This window comes from Heptranchias perlo, chromosome 1 (assembly GCF_035084215.1).
Source record: "Heptranchias perlo isolate sHepPer1 chromosome 1, sHepPer1.hap1, whole genome shotgun sequence".
Classification (NCBI taxonomy): domain Eukaryota; kingdom Metazoa; phylum Chordata; class Chondrichthyes; order Hexanchiformes; family Hexanchidae; genus Heptranchias; species Heptranchias perlo.
The window spans coordinates 15,363,062-15,381,621 of NC_090325.1; the positions used below are offsets into that span (position 1 = coordinate 15,363,062).

The window sequence follows — 18,560 nt, forward strand, 5'->3', positions numbered from 1 at the left end:
GTCACCCTATTATAGAAAGGATATTATTAAACTAGAAAGAGTGCAGAAACGATTTACTAGGATGCTACCGGGACTTGATGGTTTGACTTATAGGGCGAGTCTAATCATGTATGTCAATGCAAGCTATACAGGCAGCCACCATGATGCTTTGGTTTTATGCCCGTCCAACTTACTTCCACTATTTACTAGTGAAAAGCAAGTTTCTGGATGGCTGATGGAAGATCAGGGCTGCCCTCTACAGAACTGGCTTATGATGTTCGTTTGCTTCCCTACTACTCCTGCCCCGCACTGATAGAACGAGGCTCATGGTGCCACCTGCATTCTGACCAAGTAGACCATGGCTACTCTGAAGGCACATTTCGGGTGCCTTGACAGGTTTGTGAGAGCCATCTCACAATACGGTCCAGCCAAGGTCTGTCACATAATCTCAGTTTGCCGCATTTTTTTGCAGCATTTTACTCTTCAAAAAGGACTTCTGATCAATGCACTGGAAGATGAAGAAAGGCAGTGGGGCAAGAAAAGCCCCACTTCAGGAAGGGATCACCCAGGAGAACCCAGGTTTGCGGAACTCTGGTTGGACATATTCCTGGAAGTTTCATCACACCAGCTCCTGCCTCCAACCTCCCCGCCCCCACACTCCCGCCATTGGTCGCCCGACACGTCCATCCTCACGGTGCACCACTTTCCCACACCAATCGGAAAGTGAATTGACCTTTCATTGCCCGATTGGATGATTCTACACAGTCACTCAACTGCCTTTTTTCCCCCATGTCTGGTATTTTTTATAACTAATAAACAAAAGTGTTCAAAGAAAATTTTAAAGAAAACACAGTTTTGTTAACCCCCTCCGATGATTGTTCTCCTGGGTGTTGCTCACAGCAGTGTCCTGGAGATTAGTCTTTAATTCCTGGAGACAATCCTGGAGGATTGGCAACCCTGTACTGAACTACTAATCCAGAGGCCGTGAGTTCAAATCCCACTATGGTAAATTGTGAAATTGAATTCAGTAAATCTGGTAATTTGTGGCCTAGCATTAGAAAATCAAAAGGCCATGAAAGCTACCAGATTTGTTGTAAAAACTGGGTCAGTAATATCCTTCAAGAAACCTGCCAAGTCTATCTGATCTGGCCTACTCGTGACTCCAGTCTCACACAATGTAGTTGACTCTAAATGCCTGCCTGTTAGGCCGCATGTAGGCCTGGTTTTCCTGAGTGTAGCCCGCGCTGGCGCAAACCAGTCTTGCAGTGGGGGCCTCAGCCAGGTGTTAGGCCCTTATTTGCATACGCGAGTATTAAGTGTGGGCACTGCAGGCCGATCTTTTGGCCTTTACCAATATGGCGGGCAGCACACTTCTGGCTCGTAATGAGTGTGTGCATCCTGCCCGCCATTTGGAGGCTTAAGAGGCTTTTTAGCACTGGAAAAACAGGTGCTGCATGGTTAAATTTCTAGGTCAAAATGAAGACAAGATTGGGCTTGGCTGTAATGTTGAATAGTTTGCTGTCTAGACTCACACATGAAGAACAGAAAGGAAGAAAAGAAAGACTTGCATTTATATAGTGCTGTTCACAACCTCAGGATATCACAAAGTGCTTATTAGCTGGTGAAGTACTTTTTGAAGTGTAGTCATTGTTGTGATGTAGGAACACAGCAGCCAATTTGCTCACAGCAAGGTTCCAGAATGACCAGATAATCTCGTTTTTAGTGGTGTTGATTGAGGGATAATTATTGGCCAGGGCGAACTCGCCTGCTCTTCTTCGAAATGGTGCCATGGGATCTTTTACATCCGCCTGAGAGGACAGACGGGGCCTTGGTTTAACATATCATCTGAAAGACGGCACCTCTGACAGTGCAGCACTCCATCAGTACTGTACTAAACTGAACTGAACTGAAGTATCAGCCTGGATTATGTGCTCACCTCTGTGGAGTGGGACTTAGAACCCACAACCTTCTGACTCAGAAGTATTCAAGAAAGGAGGGAGACAGAAAGCAGGAAACTACAGGCCAGTTAGCTTAACATCTGTCATAGGGAAAATGCTAGCATTTATTATTAAGGAGGTCATAGCAGGGCACTTAGAAAATCTCAGTGCAATCAGGCAGATTCAACACGGCTTTGTGAAAGGGAAATCGTGTTTGACTAATTTATTAGAGTTCTTTGAGGAAGTAACAAGTAACGTGGATAAAGGGGATCATGTGGGTGTGGTGTACTTGGATTTCCAGAAGGCTTTTGACAAGATGCCACATCAAAGGCTACTACACAAAATAAGAGCTCATGGTGTAGGGGGTAACATATTAGCATGGATAAAGGATTGGTTAGCTAACAGGAAACAGAGAGTAGGCATAAATGCTTCATTTTCAGGTTGGCAAGATGTAACAAGTGGAGTACCACAGGGATCAGTGCTTGGGCCTCAAATATTTACAATCTATATCAATGACTTGGATGAAAGGACCGAATGTATTGTTGCTAAATTTGCTGATGACACAAAGGTAGGTAGGAAAGTAAGTTGTGAAGAGGACATAAGGAGTCTGCAAAGGGATATCGATAGGTTAAGTGAGTGGGCAAAAATTTGGCACATGGAGTATAATGTGGGAAAATGTGAACTTGTCCACTTTGGCAGGAGGAATAGAAAAGCTGTATATTATTTAAATGGAGAGAGATTGCAGAACTCGGGTACAGAGGGATCTGGGTGTCCTAGTACATGAATCTCAAAAAGTTAGTATGCAGGTACAGCAAGTGATTAGGAAGGCAAATGGAATGTTGTCATTTATTGCAAGGGGAATGGAATATAAAAGTAGAGATGTTTTGCTACAGTTGTACAGGGCATTGGTGAGACCACATCTGGAATACTGTGTGCAGATTTGGTCTAAGAAAGAACATAATTGCTTTGGAGGCGGTTCAGAGAAGGTTCACTCGACTGATTCCTGGGATGAGGGGGTTATCTTATGAGGAAAGGTTGGACAAGTTGGGCCTGTATACACTGGAGTTTAGGAGAATGAGAGGTGATCTTATTGAAACATATAAGATCCTGAGGGGACTAGAAGGGGTAGATGCTGAGAGGATGTTTCCCCTTGTGGGAGCGACTAGAACTAGGGGCCATGGTTTTAAAAATAAGGGGTCTCCCATTTAAGACGGAGATGAGGAGAATTTTTTTCTCAGAGGGTCATGAGTCTGTGGAACTCCCTTCCCCAGAGGGCGGTGGAGGCAGGGTCATTGAATATTTTTAAGGCTGAGTTAGATAGATTCCTGATTAACAAGGGAGTCAAAGGTTATAGTAGGTAGGTGGGAAAGTAGGGTTGAGGTCACAATTAGATCAGCCATGATCTTATCAAATGGCAGAGCAGGCTCGAAGGGCCGAATGGCCTACTCCTGGCTCTTAACTCGTATGTTCGTATGTTCGTACACTACCCACTGAGCCATGGCTGACAGTTGCTTGGAGAAAATATACCGGATTAGGAGTCAGTGCCTTTTGGAGAGGAGGGGAGGAAATTAAGATTCCCACAAGGTGCACGATAGAAAAAAACATGCTAAAAGTCCATTTGCGTAACATAGAATACATCTCACAGCTCAAGAGGCAAAGACAAAGCAAAGAAACGAAATAAAAACAGAAAATGCTGGAAATATTCAGCAAAGTCAGGCAGCATCTGTGGAGAAAGAAACAGAGTTAATGTTTCAGGTCGATTACCTTTCTTCAGAACTGGAAGATGTTAAAGAGTTAAAGTTTTTAAGCAAGTACAGAGCCAGGGAAAGGGGGGAGGGAGGGGGAGGAAAGAACAACAGGGAAGGTGTGTGATAGGGTGGAGCGCAGGATTGATTAAATGACAAAAGGGATGATGGTGCAAGGCAAGGAAGGTGGTAATGGGAGGGGTAAAGAAAGAAAAAATGGTTCTAGAGGAGATGTAAATGGCAACAGCAGAACCATTACCAGCACCTCTTGTCCGAAAAAATGGGAGCAGTGGTTATGATCTGAAGTTATTGAAATCATTGAGTCCGGAAGGTTGTAAAGTGCCTAAACGAAAGATGAGGTGCTGTTCCTCGAGCTTACATTGAGCTTCATTGGAACAGTGTAAGAGGCCGAGGACAGAGTGGGAGTGGGACGGGGAATTAAAATGGCAAGCGACCGGCAGGTCAGGGTTACACTTGCGGACAGAGCGGAGGTGTTCAGCAAAACGATCACCCAATCTGCGTTTGGTCTCCCCAATGTAGAGGAGACCGCATTGTGAGCAGCGAATACAGTATAGTAAATTGAAAGAAGTTCAAGTAAATCACTGTTTCACCTGGAAGGAGTGTTTGGGGCCCTGGAGGTGAAAGGGCAGGTATTGCATCTCCTGCGCTCGCACGTGAAGGTGCAGTGGGGAGGAGAGAGGGTGTTGGGAGTGACGGAAGAGTGGACCAGGGTGTCGCGGAGGGAGGGGTCCCTTTGGAATGCTGAAAGGGGAGGGGAGTGGAAGATGTGTTTGGTGGTGGGATCAAGTTAGAGTTGGCAGAAATGGCGGAGGATGATCCGTTGAATGTGGAAGCTGGTGGGGTGGGAAGTGAGGACAAGGGGGACCCTATCGTGGTTCTGGGAGGGAGGGGAAGGGGTGAGAGCAGAAGTGCGGGAAATAGGACGGACACGGTCGAGGGCCCTGTCAACTACAGTGGAGGGGAATCCTCGGTGAGGAAAAAGGGAGACACATCAGAAGCATTAGTGTGGAAGGTGGCATCATCATAAAAGATGTGGCGGAGACGGAGAAACTGGAAGAATGGAATAGAGTCCTTACAGGACGCGGGGTGGGAGGAAGAGTAATCAAGGTAGCGGTGGGAGTCGGTGGGCTTATAATAGATATTGATTGACGGCCTATTCCCAGAAATGGAGATAGAGAAGTGGGGGAAGGGAAGGGAAGAGTCGGAGATGGACCAGGTGAAGGCGAGGGAAGGGTGGAAATTGGAAGTAAAGTTGATGAAATTTTCCAGCTCGGGGCGAGAGCAGGGAGCTTTTGAAGTAGAGAAATGAAATGCCACAACACCAGCTGGCACTTGTAAAACACAGGACCCACTAATTAAAGAAAAGCTCTCCAAAAATGCAACTGAAAATCCACTCAGATTTAAACTCAACTGGTAGTTGCAGAAATTTCCGGCAGCTTTAGTACCTGTTGTCCTTAGCAGTCAGCAGGCATCGGAGTGTGAAAGGCCAGGGGGGTGTGGAGTGTAATCTCAGCGGGAGTGATTGGGGCATAAATACTGAGATTTATTGTATTTAGACATTTAATATTAGGAACTGTACAAACTTGCTTATTTGGTACCTTGACTGTGGGTGGGCTGGTTTGAGCCAGTCATAGTTTAATTAATTAGTTGCTTAGATAATAGATAGCGTGATTAGTTGTTCTCTGGCAGGCTATTTTGTCCTGTGCTCGTTCGCCTATTGCGTAATTTAAGACAATGTAAATTTGAACTCCCTATCAAGACAGATCACGGGATTACAAAAGGCTAGGGCTGTATAGAAAGAAAGAGCTTCCATTTATATAGTGCATTTCATGTCCTGAGGACATCCGAAAGTCTCCCCATCCAACGTACTTTTGAAATATAGTCACTGTCATAATATAGGAAAATGCTGCAGCCAATTTACTTTTGAAATATATTTACTATAATACAAGAAAATGTTGGAACCAATTTACAAACAGCAATGAGATAATTGACCAGATACTCCGTTGTTTTGGTTGATGGCACCAAGCCCTGGCCACCCATTACCCCTGTATTCGCTGACCTACATTGGCTCCCGGCCCACCAACGCTTCCATTTTAAAATCCCTCCATGGCCTCGCCCATCCCTATCTCTGTAACCTCCTCCTGCAACCTTCCAAGAACTCTGCATTCCTCCAACTGGCTTCTAGTGCACCCCCCACTCGCACTCCCCCACTCTCTGAGCCCCACCATTGGCGTAAGTGTATTCAGCAATCTGGGTCCGAAACTCGGGAGTTCCCTCCCTAAACCTCTCTGCTTCTGCACCTCTCCTCCTTTAAGATGCTGCTTAAAACCTATTTCTTTGACCAAGCTTCTAGTCACACATCCTAATATCTCCTTATTTGGTGTCAATTATTTGTCTGATTATGCTCTTGTGAAGCGCCTTGGGACATTTTCCAATGTTAAAGGCGCTATGTTAAGTACAAGTTATTGTTGTTGGCCAGCACACCAGGAAAACTGGTTTAGGGATAATGGAAAAGTATTGAGAAAGAAACAATGAGCAGCTGAACAACGTAAGGAATAGAAGGTAACAGCCCATGTACTTCACTGGTGTAAGATAGATTCGGTCTTGACACCAATATGGTTACCAGTGATTTTTATTCATTTCCAATCTAAGCATTTAACCTTATTATCCGTTCGGTCCCTTGGCAAACGGCGTATCGTTCCTCTCCTCCAATTCACTGGTGTCTCTATCACTATTTGCTGCTTCATCTGCGTTTTTATACTCCTTTCAGTCGTGCAGCCCCCCCACCCCACCACCCCACCCCGAACCATCGGAACTGTTGTGGTTAGCACCTTCCCAATTTTGCTTTCCCTTATCAAGCAGTGTGTATACTGTTTGCTTTCTGACTTGCCTGCTCAACAAGTTTACTACTCGGCATCTCAGAAGAATATGAGATGTCTCACTCACAGTCCAGATGGTTAATGTGATCAGGGGCGATCCTGTTTCCCAGTTTTGTTTTTCCCATTGTTTCACCGCAGATACTAACTCTTCCTTATCTGATGATGATCCCCCTGATGTGATTAACTTTTGAGGCGCATGCAAGTTCCAACAGTCTTTCTTCTCCATCTGATGCAGGAGCAGTTCTTTCTAAGTTTGAGCTAGGTCAATTCGGATAGGCAAGGCATGATGGTAAAGTAAGCGGTAAATTTCCAAAGACATACAGTGGTGTGAATGGAATCAGTCAAGAGTCGTTTCTTATGGGTATAAATATGGCAAACTCCATTGTGTTTTGGCCCCTTTCAGCTCAATCCATCTTGATTGCCTGATCCAGCTGCGATGTCTTGAATTGTGAGTATGACTTCCGACCTCATGACCTGTAATGAATAAATAGGTACGCAATCCAGCTCTTTTATTATTTTATCAGCCTCCATCAGGTCGTCTCTAAGTCTGCGCTGCTCTAAAGTAAGAATTTGCTCTTTGAGCCTATCTGAGTCACTAAGGCTCTTTAAGCTGAGAATCATTCTTGTAGCTCTCCTCTGAGTGAGGGGATCAAAACTTGACACAGTACTCCAGATGCGGTCTAACCAGGAACCTATAGAAACACAGAATCCTTTGACTTTTATTGAATGGTTCTGTCATTACAACTCAATATCCATTTGTTTTGGCAACGGCTACTCTGCATCGGTCATGAACCTTGAGTGACTCATGCACAATAACACACAGGTCCTTTTCTCTCTCAACTGCTTTCAGTATTATTCCCTGTAATTGGTAAGTATATTCTCATCATGAAAGCAAAATGTTTGAAATCTGAAATAAAAACAGAAAATGCTGGAAACACTCAGCAGGTCAGGCAGCATCTGCGGAGAGAGAAACAGAGTTAATGTTTCAGGTCGATGCCCTTTCATCAGAAGTATGTTCTTATGTTGGTCCTGCCTACCATACTCGACAATGAGGTGAATGCCAATTCGTTCATTTTTGGTGAAACGAAAAGCAAAATACTGCAGATGCTAGAAATCCGGAATGAAAAGAGAAAGCACTTTTGGCAGGTTGAGCAGCATCGTTGAAGAGAGAAAGGCAGCGTTAATGTTTCAGGTCGATGACCTTTTCACTCTGACCCAACCCCGCCGCAACCTTTGCTGACCCCCCCCACCGCCCACCCTCCTTGCTGAGGAACCGTTTTCAGAGGCCTACGACGGCGGCCTGATCCCCCGCAGATTTCCACTCCTGTTGTTTCCTGCTGCACCCACTGCTGTTTCCTTTCATTCCCACTGGCTTCGGGCAGGTGTCTGTTTCCGGGAGTGCAAACGAGGTGCCGGGGGTTAAAATCTCCTGGGCCTCGCAGTCTGGGGTTGGGTGGGGGGGGTGGTGAAGGGGGAGGAGGCGGGAGGTTGAAGCCGGATCGATCGTTACCTGCTTCGGCCCCCACGATTGCCCTGGAGTCTCCCCAGGATTAAAGATTAATCTCCTGGGCCCCAGAGAGCAAAACCCAGGAGATAAATCGTAAGGGATTTGTGTTTATTTTAATTTTTTTGATTTTTTTCATTTACTATTTGGAGCTGGTGAAAGAAAGGCTGTTTGACTGACAGTCAACAAGCATCCAATGGGGTACTGAAGAGTCTGTTCGCTTTCCAATTGGCCATGGGGAGTGGGTGCACTGTGAGGGTGACCTACATTGGCTCCTGGTCTGACAATGCCTCGATTTTAAAATTCTCATCCTTGTTTTCAAATCCATCCATGGCCTCGCCCCTCCCGATCTCTGTAACCTTCTCCAGCCCTACAACCCTCCTCTGAGATCTCTGCGCTCCTCCAATTTCTGGCCTCTTGTGCATCCCCGATTTTCATTGCTCCACCATTGGCGGCCGTGCCTTCAGCCGCTTAGGCCCTAAGCTCTGGAATTCCCTCCCTAAACCTCTCTGCCTCTCTACCCTGTCTCTTCTCTTTTAAGACTCTCCTTAACACCTACCTCTTTGACCAAGCTTTTGGTCACCTATCCTAATGACGATCCGGATTCTTTCCCCTCAGTCTGGTTCAGTAATAACTGAAGTCGAATACATTTTAAAGTCCAACACATCTTTAATAGCAGGGTTCTTAGTCTGCAGCATTGATTTGGACTCCTGATAGAGTCCCTCTATGCTGGCAGAGCAAGAACAAAAACATACAGAAATCCACACGTTTTTATACAGATGAATAGGGTTGGAACATACTTAACGAGGGTCAACACCAATCATAAGCCGGGCATAGGTTGCCATGCGAGGTTACATTATTTCCGGCCAATCATAAATCGTCCATGTGCTGATCATGCTGCTCATGATGTGGAGATGCCGGTGATGGACTGGGGTTGACAATTGTAAACAATTTTACAACACCAAGTTATAGTCCAGCAATTTTATTTTAAATTCACAAGCTTTCGGAGATTTTCTCCTTCCTCAGGCAAATGTTTCTCCTTCCTCAAAAAACATTTGCCTGAGGAAGGAGAAAATCTCCGAAAGCTTGTGAATTTAAAATAAAATTGCTGGACTATAACTTGGTGTTGTAAAATTGTTTACAATGATCATGCTGCTGTTAGACATCAAAGGGGATAACTTCCTCACTTTCCAACTTGGAAGGTTCTTCCCTGTTCCTTCTGTTCCTTATCTCGCAACCTGGAATGTCTTTCAACTTTGGCTAAGCTCGTTATCTATATTGATCTGCCATAAACATGGAGACATTCAGACCAGTCCTTGACTCACATCAAAGACCTATCATTGATAAGACAATGCAGGCCTGCTGACTAAGCAAACATATGGCCCAGCAGGAGGGCCAGGCCACTTGTATCAATCTCAGTTACTAACTAATTAACCCTTTCTAACCATTTTGCATTCTGCTTCTTTGCCACGTAGACATTTTAATATTTTACTAAAAACTGACCACGTAGGGATTCTCACTAATATCTCCTTATGTGGCTCGGTGTCAAATTTTGTTTGAAAATGCTCCTGTGGAGCGCCTTGGGACGTTTTGCCACATTAAAGGCGCTATATAAACGCAGGTTGAGGAGGGGAGAGTCGGGTGACCAATGCCCAGAGTGCGAGAGACGGGAAGTCATTCAATGAAACCTCCAGGAATACATCCAACCCGAGCCCTTGCTCACCCCGGATTTCCCGTCCCGAGTTAAAGTCGGCGTTATGCAAAGCATTAGGACCTAACGTGCTACAAATAGCCAAATCTGAGAAGGACCAAATGAGATTTGAGCTGGGTGTGCACAACAACTTGGAATAAACCAGAAAGGTGGAGTGAACTTGGCAGGCACTAGGGCCCAGCATAAGGCTAGACGTCTACGTCACAGGAGGACGAGGTCAGGTTGAGTTAGCTATATAGAATGAGCTGCAGGTTCGAATAAACCAGGAGATAGACTCACAGCAGTGGGAGAGGAATCGGCCAGGTGAGTGTGCTTATCTTTTTTTTGTTGTTGATATGTGGTTGAGTCTTTGACTACTGTTTAGAGAGAAGTTCAATTACTGCAGGAAGACAATTAAAATCCAGCATCTGCAGCATTTTGCTTGTTGTTTTGAAATGTCTACATTGAAAGGATAGGTTAACTTCACAATGGTCAGTAAACTCGTATTAATTTTGAACACATTTTTATAATGTTATCCAGTTGTAAACCATATGCTCCATGGGGAAAGGAGGAGGGAGGGAGAGAGGGAAAGAGAGAGAAGGAATCCTACTATTTACTGATTCCTTTACTGGCTCCCCTCCCCTGAATGACAAGAATCCATTCTTTCTCAATCGATACTGTGAAGACAGCTATTTAGTGTTTGTTCAACGGCTTGTCTCTGCTCCCTTGTAACTTGGCGGCAAATCACTTCCAAAAGGGCATTTTGAATGACCTGGAAAGGCTGTCTGGGCTCAGCTAATACCGGTTTAATTCACAAGCTAGCTTCCTGGCATTGATGCTGCTAAGCCAGGCTCGTCTATCCTGGTGGTGGGTTCATCAGGACGCAGTTTTACCAGTGTGGCAAAATGCCTGGAGAAACAAGGAGTGTTTAAAAATTGCTAAGATTTTTTTGTTTCGTTTTTTTTTGATTTTTATTAAACTTTTAAGAGAAAACTATCTGTTGGGGAGGAGAGGGGTAACAGCCGAAGCCTGCCACGTGCAGCGGCTGCACAACACAGAAGGTTCTGGGGTCTTCCTGTGCCTTGAGACGGTTGTGTGTGCAAGGACTAAGGAACAAGGAGAAACATGGTGCAAATGCTCGAGACAGTGGAGGGAAGAGCCACGACTCGAGGCCGACTCCCAGTGTCAGGGGTCTGAGTTATGAGAAAAGTTTGAAGAAACTTTGAGCTTTAACGGAGGCATCTGAGAAGCTGTTCTCACATAAAGTATATAAGATTGTTGAGGCTTTTAAAAAAAAAAGAGAACCTGGACTATTACTTTAAATTAAACTGTAGAAGCAGAACTGGGGAACATTGGTTCAAACTAGACTACTTTTAGGACTGATATCAGGAAGTTTTTCTTCACACAAAGAGTGATCAATGTGTGGAACAAACTTCCAGATCAAGCAGCGGCAGCAAAAATTCTGAAATTATTTAAGATCCAATTGTTTCTCCAGTGGGAGGTGGGGGGTGGGGGCAGTGGGGGAGAGGATCTTAGGGGCCTAAAAACCGATCAGGGACAGAATCGGGCGTGCAGGGGGCACACTGCACATGCCTGTTGCAAGTGACTCAGGCAGCACGTAATGTATTGTTGGCTGATCATTATCATGACTCAAATTGGCAATAATACTGTGGGGGAGGAATTCCTGGAGTGTGTAATGGTTTTCTAGACCAATACATTGAGGAACCAACTAGAGAACAGGCGATCCTAGACTGGGTATTGTGCAATGAGAAAGGATTAATTAAAAATCTTGTTGTGTGGGGTCCCTTAGGGAAGAGTGACCATAACATGATAGAATTCCTCATTAAGATGGAGAATGAAGAAGTTGAATCCGAAACTAGGGTCCTGAATCTAAATAAAGGAAATTATGAAAGTATGAGGTGTGAGTTGGCTATGAGAGATGACGATGGATAGGCAATGACTAATATTTAAAGAATGTGTGCAGGAATTACAATAATTATTTATTCCTGTCTGGCGCAACAATAAAACAGAAAAGGTGGCTCAACCGTGGCTTACAAAAGAAATTAGGGATAGTATTAGATCCAAAGAGGAGACATATAAAATTGGCAGAAAAAGCAGCAAGCCTGAGGATTGGGAACATTTCAGAATTCAGCAAAGGACAAAGAGATTGATTAAGAGGGGAAAACCAGAGTATGAGAGTAAACTAGCAGGGAACATAAAAAACTGACTGTAATAGCTTCTATAAATATGTCAAGAGAAAAAGATTAGTGAAGACAAATGTAGGTCCCTTACAGTCAGAAATGGGGGAAATTATAATGGGGAACAAAGAAATGGCAGAACAAAGGAGGACACAAATAACCTCCCAGAAATGTTGGGGAACCAAGGTTCTAGTGAGAGGTAGGAACTGAAGGAAATCAGTATTAGTAAAAAAATAGTGCCAGGGAAATTAATGGGGCTAAAGGCTGACAAATCCCCAGGGCCTGGTAATCTACATCCCAGAGTACTAAAGGAAGTGGCCATGGAAATAGTGGATGCATTGGTGATCATCTTCCAAAATTCTGTAGACTCTGGAACAGTTCCTACAGATTGTAGAGTGGCAAATGTAACCCCACTATTTAAAAAAGGAGGCAGAGAAAAAAAGGGAATTACAGACCAGTTAGCCTAACATCAGTAGTGGGGAAAATGCTCGGGTCTATTATAAAAGATGTGCTAACAGAACACTTGGAGGGCATTAATGGGATTGGACAAAGTTAGCATGGGTTTATGAAAGGGAAATCTTGCTTAACAAATCTACCGGAGTTTTTTGAGGATATAACTAGTAGAATAGATAGGGGAGAACCAGTGGATGTGGTTTATTTGGATTTTCAGAAGGCTTTTGATAAGGTCCCACACAAGAGGTTAGTGTGCAAAATTAAAGCACATGGGATTGGGGGGAATATACTGGCATGGACTGAGAATTGGTTGACAGACAGGAAACAGAGAGTAGGAATAAACGGGTCTTTTTCCGGGAGGCAGGCAGGTGACTAGTGGGGTACCACAGGGATCAGTGCTTGGGCCCCAGCTATTCACAATATATATCAATGATTTGGATGAGGGAACTAAATGTAACATTTCCAAGTTTGCAGACGACACAAAGCTGGGGTGGAATGTGAGCTGTGAGGAGGATGCAAAGAGGCTCCAATGTGATTTAGACAAGTTGGGTGAGTGGGCAAGAACATGGCAGATGCTGTCGGTGGATAAATGTGAGGTTATCCACTTTGGTTGTAAAAACAGAAAGGCAGATTATTATCTGACTGGTGAAAGAATTGGGAAAAGGGGAGGTGCAACGAGACGTGTCCTTGTACACTAGTCGCTGAAAGCGAGCATTCAGGTGCAGCAAGCAGTGAGGAAGGCGAATGGTATGTTGGCGTTCATTGCAAGAGGATTTGAGTACAGGAGCAGGGATGTCTTACTGCAGTTATACAGGGCCTTGGTGAGACCACATCTGGAGTATTATATGCAGTTTTGGTCTCCTTATCTGAGGAAGGATGTTCTTGCCATGGAGGGAGTGCAACGAAGGATTACCAGACTGATTCCTGGGATGGCAGGACTGATGTATGAGGAGAGATTGTGTCGACTAGGCCTATATTCACTCGAATTTAGAAGAATGAGAGGTGATCTCATCAAAACATATAAAATTCTAACAGGACTGGACAGACTAGATGCAGGGAGGATGTTCCCAGGGGTCACAGTCTCAGGATACGGGCTATGCCATTTAGAACCGAGATGAGGAGAAATTTCTTCACTCAGAGGGTGGTGAACCTGTGGAATTGTCGACCACAGAAGGCAGTGGAGGCCAAGTCATTAGATGTATTCAAGAAGGAGATAGATATATTTCTTAATGCTAAAGGGATCAAGGGATATGGGGAAAAAGCGGGAACAGGGTACTGAGTTAGACGGTCAGCATTGATCATTTTGAATGGCGGAGCAGGCCCAAAGGGCCGAATGGCCTACTCTTGCTCCTATTTTCTATGTTTCTATGTGAGTTGGGGGATAGCAGGTGTCTCTGACCCCACTTAAAGGCAGCCAGAGCCTCTTGAAAGGGAATAAAAACAGAAAATGCTGGAGAAGCTCAGCAAGTGAGGCAGCATCTGTGGAGAAAGAAACGGAGTTAACGTTTCAGGTCGAAGACCTTTCATCAGAACTGGAAGATGTTAAAGAGTTAAAGTTTTTAAGCAGGTGCAGAGCCAGGGACAGGCAGGCCTGGCAGGGACACATACGGGTTCCCATAGCGACACCTTTTGTTTAGAGGAAGTGAGTGGAATCAAAACAGAAGTTGCTCAATGTAAGAACAAGTTCAACCAGATGGAGGAGGGTGTGGTGGATAAGGACTGGTTAGGCCTCCATTCCGGGAAGAAACGGAGAGCCCGCAGGCCATCCTGCTGGGGGATGGAGGTGCAGGGGGACTGGATGTCCATGGTGAAAAGGAGATGGTTAGGGGTAGGGCCGGGAACTGGAAACTAAAGCTCTGGAGGGCGTCAGAAGAGTCGTGGATGTTATTCGGAAGAGACTGGACAAGCGAAGAAAAAATTGAGTCAAGATAGGAGGAAATAAGTTCCGTGGGGTAAGAACAGGCTGAAATGGTGGGTCTCCCAGGGCAGGCAGAAGCGGGCTGTGCGGGGTTGGGGGACTATGAGGTGGGAGGCCGTAGGGTTCTCCAGAGGAGATGAGGTCAGTGACGGTTTCGGAAACTATGGTTTGATGTTCGGCAGAGGGGTCATGGTCCAGGGAGGGATAGGAGGAGGTGTCGGTGAGTTGGCGTTCAGCCTCCGCAAGGTAGCGGCCTGTTCGCCAAGCAACAACAACGCCGCCCTCGTCAGCAGGGTTAATGACAAGGTCAGGGTTGGACCGGAGAGAGCGGAATGTTGCGAGTTCAGATGGAGGTAGGTTAGAGTGAGTGAGCGGAGTGGAGAAATTGAGACTGCCAATGTCACGCCGGCAGTTCACAGTGAAAAGATCAAGAGGGAGGGGTCCAGGTGGAACAAGAATTCTGAACGTGGGAGAAAGGGTCCGCTGTGCGGGGGGGAAGATTCCTGGCCAAAGAAGTGGACGCAGAGGCGAAGGCAATGGAAGAGGAGCTCAGCATCGTGTCGAGCTCGAAATTCACTGAGGTGGGGGCTTAAGGGGATGAAGCTGAGGCCTTTGCCGAGGACTGATCGTTTGGGGTCAGAGAGGGGAAGGTCAGAAAGAATGGTGGAAACACGACAAAGGGTGAGATTGGAGGGAGGGATGTGGTCAGAGGAAAGTGATGGGAAGAAGGATGAGGAGGGTCATTGGTATCTAAGAGTTGTTGAAGCTGGCAGTCATTGACACCTGAAAGGAAGAAAAAAAGTTTTTTGTTAAAGTGCCGGATGAGGGAAAGGATGAAATGGAACTACGGACCAGGACAACTCTGAAGTAGAGTGAGTCGGTGCTGCTGGAGAGAGAGGTCGAGAGAGTGCATGTGGTGGCGTATTGCGTGGAGCGAGGATCTCAGGAAGCTGCGAGAGCAGTGGTTCGAGGAACGCTGAAGGGGAGATGCATTCTTGCTGCTGACACTAGGGTTATGAGTAATGATGTGGCTGAAGGCACTGGTGATTGGGCACCAAAGTTCTCTGATGTGTTGGAGAACCCTGGTGCAGGCAGTGGACTGGAGCCTGCCATGCGAGTGAAACCTGGTGCCCACTCCTGCTTCGCCCTGTCCATAGGGGAGAAGATGTAGGTGTTCCTCCTGGTATAGTGAGCCTCAAGCACCTGCCTGATACATCAATGCATTGCTAACTGTGAAATGTGGCTGTTGTCACCTGTTGCAGCCTGAAAGGAACCCTTGGCATAAATGTTAAAGGCCACAGAGACCTTGACAGCCACAGGCATTGCCATCTGTCCCCTGGTTCGAGGCTCGAGTGGTGGCCGTAGCAGGTGACATCGCTCGGTGACAGTCTCCTTGGTGAAGCGAAGACGCCCCATGCATTGCTTCTGAGTAAAATTAAGATGTGGAGATGCCGGTGATGGACTGGGGTTGACAATTGTAAACAATTTTACAACACCAAGTTATAGTCCAGCAATTTTATTTTAAATTCACAAGCTTTCGGAGGCTTCCTCCTTCGTCAGGTGAACGATGTGAAAATGAGTAAAATTAATGTAGGAGAAGTGCAACAGATTTCCTTACTTAAAGGGCATTAGTGAACCAGTTCGGTTTTTACCACAAAACAACAGCTTCATGGTCAGTTTTACTCATAACCCAGCTTTTTATTTCCACATTTTTAAAAATCTGAATTCAAATTCTCAAAGGTGGGTTTTGAACTCACATTCTCTAGAATACTAGCCAGGCCTCTGTATTACTCGTTCAGTACCATAACAACGACACTACCATACCCAGATTGCAGAGAGGCAAGCAATCACTGCTGAACCCTGATGGAACATGGTGATTGTCTGTGCTGTGATCAGGAAGGCGGCTGGTGGTGGTGTTCACTCGTGAGGAGTTCCAGGTAATTACTGCCTGCCAAATGAGGGCTCAAACCCTCACATGTCAGTTATTGAATGATCAACGAGTGATTTTTCCCCTTGGGGGACGGAGAGAAGCTAAGTGGGACTTTTTTTTGGGGTGGGGGTGGGGGGTGTTGAGGATGTCCAAGATAACATAACCGGTAATGGAAGATTGTGTAAGAATATAGATACGTTTTTATATTACTTTCATTTCTAACAACGAGGAATGGACACTTAATATTCCTGGCTACAATGCATTCAGGAAAGATAGGGAAGGAAAAAACGGAGGGAGGGGTGGCAGTGTTGATCAAAGATACTGTTGAGAGGGGTGATGGATTTAAAGGTTCAAAGACAGAATCTATTTGTTTAGAATTAAGGAACAATAGAGGAGCTATTATGTTACTGGGCGTAAACTATAGGTCACCAAATAGTGGGAAGGAGATAGAGGAGCAAATTTGCAGGCAAATTACAGAAAGATGCAAAAACTATAGAGTAGTGATAACAGGGGACTTCAATTATCCCAATATAGACTGGGATAGTAACAGTGTAAAGGGCAAAGAGGGAGAGGAATTCCAGAAATGTGCACAAGAGAACTTTCTTGATCAGTGTGTTTCCAGCCCAACGAGGAAGGAAGCAGTGCTGGATCTAGTTCTGGGGAATGAAGTGGGGCAAGTGGAGCATGTTTCAATGGGAGAGCATTTAGGAAACAGTGATCACAATATCGTTAGGTTTAGAGTAATTATGGAAAAGGACAAGGAAAAATCAACTGTGAAAATACTCAACTGGAGGAGGGCTAATTTCAGTGAGTTGAAAAGGGATCTGGCCCAGGTAGATTGGAATGAAAACCTGGCAGGTATAATAATAAATGAGTAAAGGGAGGCCTTCAAAGAGGAGATAATTTGGGTACAGACTAGACACATTCCCATGAACGGGAAAGGAAGGGCATCCAAAGCTAGATGACTAAAGATCTAGAGATTAAAATGAAATGGCAAAAGGAGGCTTATGTTGGGTTCATAATTCAGTAGAGAGCCAAGCTGAATACAAAAAGTACATGGAAGAACTGAAAGAGGAAGTAAGAAGGGTAAAGAAAGTGTACGAGAATAGATTAGTGGGTAACATAAAAGGGAAGCCAAAAGTCTTTTATAAACATATAAATAGTAAAAGGGTAGTCAAAGGAAGGATGGGGCCGATTAGGGACAAAAAAGAAATCTTCTTGTGGAGGCAGAGGGTATGACTGAGGTACTAAATGAATACTTTGCATCAGTCTTCACTAGGGAAGAGGATACTACCATTATAGCAGTAAAGGAGGAAGGAGTAGCGATATTGGATAGGATAAAAATAAATAAAGAGGAGGGACTTAAAAGATTGGCAGTACTCAAAGTAGAAAAGTCACCCGGTCCAGGTGGGATGAATCCTTGGTTACTGAGGGAAGTAAGGGTGGAAATTGCGGAGGCTCTGGCCACAATCTTCCAATCCTCCTTAGATATGGAAGTGGTGCCGGAGGACTGGAGGATTGCAAAAAAAAAAGGGAGAGGGATAAATCCGGCAACTATAGGCCGGTCAGCCCAATGTCGGTGGTGGGAAAACTTTTAGTGACATTAATCTGGGACAAAATTAATTGGCATTTGGAAAAATATGGGCTAATAAATGAAAACCAGCGCAGATTTGTTAAAGGAAAATTGTGTTTTACTAACTTGAGTTCTTTGATGAAGTAACGGGGAGGGTTGATGAGGGTAGTGCGTTTGATGTTGTGTATATGGACTTTCAAAAGGCATTTGATAAAATACCACATATTAGACTTGTTAGCAAAATTGAAGCCCATGGGATTAAAGGAACAGTTACTGTGTGGATACAAAATTGGTTAAGGGACAGAAAACAGAGAGTAGTGGTGAATGGTGTTCAGTGGTGTCCCCCAGGGGTCGGTGTTGGGACCACTGCTCTTTTTGATATATATTAATGACCTGGACTTGGGCATACAGGGTAGAATTTCAAAGTTTGCAGATGACACGAAATTCGGAAATGTAGCAAGCAGTGACGAGAATAGTAACAGACTTCAGGAGGACATAGACAGACTGGGGAAATGGGTAGACACATGGCAGATGAAATTTAATGCAGAGAAGTGTGAAGTGATTAATTTGGTAGGAAGAATGAAGAGAGGCAATATAAACTAAATGGTACAATCTTAAAGTGGATCTTAAAGAGTGACCAGGGTGTACATACACAAGTCTTTGAAGGTGGCAGGACAAGTTGAGAAGACGGTTAAAAAGGCATTCGGGATTCTTGGCGGAGTAGGCTCGAAGG

The 18,560-nt window shown here is 45.0% G+C and overlaps 1 protein-coding gene across 3 annotated transcripts in view; it reads left to right on the forward strand.

Moving 5' to 3' along the window:
- Window positions 1-9,992: 9,992 nt before the first annotated feature.
- The window catches only part of LOC137319188 (N-acetyllactosaminide beta-1,3-N-acetylglucosaminyltransferase 4-like), a 44,541-nt gene continuing 35,973 nt past the window's right edge, over window positions 9,993-18,560 (forward strand). The window contains exon 1 of one of the 3 annotated variants that reach the window (XM_067981534.1): window positions 9,993-10,079. The gene's annotated coding sequence lies outside the window, so the exon portion shown is untranslated. Of the gene's footprint in view, window positions 10,080-13,129; window positions 13,154-14,108; window positions 14,359-18,560 lie in introns of those variants that run through there. The other 2 variants (XM_067981611.1, XM_067981580.1) reach the window with 2 other exon arrangements.